The 4455-nt window shown below is 54.6% G+C and overlaps 2 protein-coding genes and 1 non-coding gene across 3 annotated transcripts in view; 1 reads left to right on the forward strand and 2 right to left on the reverse strand.

Moving 5' to 3' along the window:
- Window positions 1-4455, forward strand: part of LOC117997523 (histone H2B type 1-C/E/F/G/I) — an 881166-nt gene that overhangs the window by 251443 nt on the left and 625268 nt on the right. The window lies entirely within an intron of this gene.
- Window positions 1-4455, reverse strand: part of LOC118027233 (vomeronasal type-1 receptor 43-like) — a 95703-nt gene that overhangs the window by 71616 nt on the left and 19632 nt on the right. The window lies entirely within an intron of this gene.
- On the reverse strand, window positions 315-387 carry TRNAV-AAC. The gene has a single exon. It is a non-coding gene; the product is annotated as a tRNA-Val (tRNA).

Here is a 4455-nt window from a genome sequence, read left to right on the forward strand (position 1 = left end):
GAGCAAGTCAAGGCCATTAACGCAGAGCAGGACTCAGCGCAGAGCGCCTCTTCTCCAGACGGCCCCGGGCAAGGGCGCGGCGGTCACCCGGTCGGCTGCGGGAGGGAAGGGGAAGAAAGTCGCCAAGAGAAAGATCTGGTGCCGCCCAAACTTCCCGTCGCACGCTTTCCGGGAGAGGAGCGCGCACGTCCCCGCAGGGCGGCGGTCGGGAGGCCGGGGGCTCCTGGGAGGGGGACCGCGGGCTCCGCGCAGCTGCGGCCTCCGGGAGCAGGCGGTGGGGACCGTGCTGGGCTGTGGAGGCAAAAGAAACCGGCTGTTTCCGCCCGGTTTCGAACCGGGGACCTCTCGCGTGTTAGGCGAGCGTGATAACCACTACACTACGGAAACTGCCTGCCGAGGCGCCTTTTCCCACTTCCGAGGTCCGCGTCCACCGTCGGGAAAGTGGGCCGACGCAGCAAGACCCACGACGCGCTCTCGCAGAAGGGCGCCGGGAAGCACGGCTGCATCCGCGCGCAGGATGCCCAACCGAGCGGGATGGAGACGAGGAGGGAACCCGCGGGAAGCGAGCCCGCACGGCTGTGGCAGGTGTTGGGGGGCGGGGGCCGAGGCCTGTTGATCCTTTGAATCAAACCCGAAGGGCCTCGGAGCGCGCGGGGCGGCTGGAGCGGGGCCGCAGAGGGCGCGCACTTGGCCGGGAGAGGCCGCGGCGCGCCAGCCCGCCCTGTGCCCGCTTCTGCGCCCTGCTGTCCCCGGCCGGCGGCGCGGGCTCCACGACCCGATGGCAGCCGCGGGGCTTTTCCCCGGGACCGCAGGTTTAAATCTGGATAATAACGGGCCTTGGATCTTTTGGGGTTTTTTTTTTTTTTTCTTTATGGGCGCACACAGGACGGGGAGGCAGTGACTTGGCTCCCACCGCGAGTGATGGGCTGTAAGAGGTGGAGGAAGGCGGGGAAGAGCCGAGGGGACGAAACCCGGGCAGGACGGGGAGCCCGGGGACAGAGAAGGCGCCCCCAGCCGCGCCGGGAGGGGCATTTCGGTCTGGGGGGCTGCGCGCCGCCAGTTCCAGGGGGTCAGCGCGGACACCCATTCCCGAGCCGGTTTCAGCGGTGGCAGGAGCGGCTCTCAGCTCCTGGAGACTGAGATTTATGCGAAGGTTTAGCCTGGGAAATAAGAAAGGGGAAAGCCTGACACCTGGAGACGTGAGATCCAGGTGAGAATGTGTGGACCCGAGGCCTCTGCACGGGGCGGCTCGGAGAGATTACACAAAACCCGAGAGCGACGGAACCGAGGGTTCTGACACCTACCAGGGTTCCGCGAGAAAACCCCGCAGGCAGATCAGGGCCGGGGTGGGGGTGGCAGGCACTTACAGGTGGTCATCACCCCCCGCGGGGGCCCATTGCCTAGTGCGCCCGCTTTTTAATGACACCCAGAACAAGTTCCTCCGGATGGCCTACTACATTATAAACAGAACCAATGAGGACCTCTTCCAAGGCCATATCTGTGCCCCAAGACAGATTTTTCTCTAGGGACCCAGTGAGCTGCAGACTGACCGGATCACACTGTAAATGCCCAGCCGGAAGGGCCGGAAGGCAGTGCCTTCCCCACCGGCTGACAGAATCGAGTGAGAGTCTGAGCGGGGGTGCGAGGGCCGGAAGGTCATGAGCCACAGTGGGCTGAGCTCATCCCACGCTGAGCTTTCCCCCTTGTTCGCCTTGAGGCCTAAGCCTTAGGGACACCACGAGCCCGACATGCGGTCCCGGCAAGGGCCTTCTGGGAGCGGAGTGGATCCTCAGAGACCCAAGACGGCTTTGGGACTATGAAGTCCCGTCTGGAGCACTGAGGAAAAGAAAAATCTCGTATTTGGTTGTGCTGAGGAGCTGTCTCCCTGCTGTCCAATGGAGGCCCGTGTCCTAGCGGCCGCCTTTCCAGTCTTCCTTCCGCTCTTGCTCCAGACTGGACCCAGCTGGCTCTTTCATCCCTGAGGCCATTACTCCAATGTCACTGCCGGAGAGAGCCCTTCCCGGACCTCTCTAGCGGAATCAAGGCCCTCCCTGTCTCTCTCTCTCTCTCTCCATCTTCTTTATAAAATTCTGTCTTGGGAAGGATATTAATTATTTCCCATATTTCCTCTAGAAGATAAGCTTCTGGACAGGTTGCCACTCTCAACCCTCTCAGTGTCTAGAGTTAGGATGATGCTATTCTCAGCTCTCGCCTCTTCAGACCTTAGTGACACGGAGGGGAAAAGCTTTCCTCTGGGTCGTTCTTCCACAGGGTAAATTCAAGGAGGAACCCTACTTAAACTAAGGCAACACGGCAGCTGTGAGGCCCTCTGGTTTTCTGGAATGGACAAGGTAAGTGGGCACAGCCTGGAAGGAAGCAAGATAACACCACCCGTGACATTTTTGAATACTCGTTTCTGCTTTGCAATCATACGGTACGCCTTTTGGAGCTCTTACTGATTCAGTGAGAAGGCAATTGCCATGATGAATTTCTAAGAAATAGAAGTCATTGGCTTTTCCTAGTGGCCTGCATGATCATCCAGGGTTCTGGCTTTGACTGCATCAGGGGGAATCTGAGTATGGTAGTCTGGGATCTTCAGCTTTCACTCTCTCTGCCCCAAAACGGAATCTGAGGCTTTGACTGGAAGCTGGGTTTTGTTCCATTCAGAAGAAATATATACAGAAAACCTTCTGTGCTTCTTTCTGGGCACTGGCTGTCAAACCAGACAAGAAGGGGAAAGAAAATCGGAGTTTTCTCAATTTATTGTTCTCTTTCTCTTTCCACCTTCACTCAAGGCAGTACTCACAACTATTTCTTTTTTTAAGATTTATTTATTCAAGAGAGAGGGCATGAGTAGGGGGGCAGAGGGAGAAGGAGAGAGAATCTCAAGCAGATTCCACGCTGAGCCGGGAGCCTGATACTGACATGGGGCTCGATGTCACGACCGTGAGACCACAACCTTGAGATCCCAACCTGAGCCTAAACCAAGAGGCAGTCACTTAACTGACTGCACCACCCAGGCGCCTTATGTTTTAAGGATGAGAGGTCATCCAGCTGCTTTACTCAAGGGAATTTGCGAAATCTCAGAAAATAAGAAAATGAGAAAGATGAAAGAACAGGTTTTGAAGGTAAATTAAGAATGACTTACTTTTTCTAGAGTCCACATGGGATAAAATTCCAGGAGTGAAGCTGTTGGACAGGCCAGCCATCTTCATGAGTGGACGCCAGAATAAAGTATTTGGACAGTCTCTTTAGCTAAGTTTGCTGGTGAATGAATTTAGTGTGGACCGTAACTGAATTCGCATCTCAGCACCACTCCAACAGGGGCCAGAACTAAGAGCTGAGTGCAAAGGCCAGGAGGAGGGTCAGAGCATATCAGAGTGGTCCAGGCAGAGAATCTGAATAGTCACTCTGTTGGAGTCAGACACCTTCATTCACTCCACAAATCCTCATTTGAGGGCCTACTGCGTGCTCCTAGGCTCGGGGCTGGGGGGTCAGCGTGCCTCCTGGGACCCAGGGATTGCTGCTAGGTGGCACTGACCCCATGGCCCTTGGGTGAGAAACCCCTTCAAAATCTGATCTCATATTGAATTATACAGGGAGGTACTGATGCGGAGAAACGGCATTCCCTAAGGCAGCGCGGCACCTGGGAGGAGAAATTAGGGCTCAGGTTTGATGCAACAACTCAGTCCAGCAGGGTGATGGGTGGAACTTTCCTCTTCCTGTCTGAAGATCCCAATGTAGGGGTTCAAAGTGAGTTTATTATCCTATGTACAAAACATCAATTGACTTACTATTTCAAGAACAAAATGACTCCAATCAATAGAGACGTTAAGAAAACATAGACTCCCACAGTCCCTTTTACAAACAGCAGGTTTGGGACTGCGGTCTGAAGTTGATGCTCATTTCAGGAGAATGAAAATACGCCCCTTTTGGAAAAACAGGTGGAGTGCAGACTGGGAACTGGGCAAGAAGCCGGGAGCAAAGGGGCAGAAGGTGCATGTTTGTTGGCGGTGGTCAACCTGACAGTCTGGGAGAGGGAAGAAGAAGAAAGTTTGCTGTCAGTCAGCCTCCGAGGGTCACTCAGGTAGTGTGGAGACAAAGCAGGAAGTAGGTCAGGCTATAGGGTGACAGGGTGCGTTGTAATGTAACTGGGGCCATCACGCTAGGCAGATGACATTTGAACTTTCCTACTGCAGTTTCATGGTGACTGAAGTTTTAGGCTAAAAATAAAAGGTAATAAAGTCTTCTAAGCTTCTAAATGAATTTGAAGGGGAAGGTGGAGTCACTCTAGAATGTGGATTATTATTCACCATTCAGGGAACCGCTTGAGAGATCTGATTAAGGTGCTGGTTTTCTTAAAGTTCTATTGGTTACAGTGCGCTGCTAACATCCATGACCTTGTTACTACTGATCTGGGACCTGCAGATAGCCATGACCTTGCTAGTGATCTGG

This window comes from Mirounga leonina, unplaced genomic scaffold (genome assembly GCF_011800145.1).
Source record: "Mirounga leonina isolate KUSES-001 unplaced genomic scaffold, KU_Mleo_1.0 Mir_366, whole genome shotgun sequence".
Classification (NCBI taxonomy): domain Eukaryota; kingdom Metazoa; phylum Chordata; class Mammalia; order Carnivora; family Phocidae; genus Mirounga; species Mirounga leonina.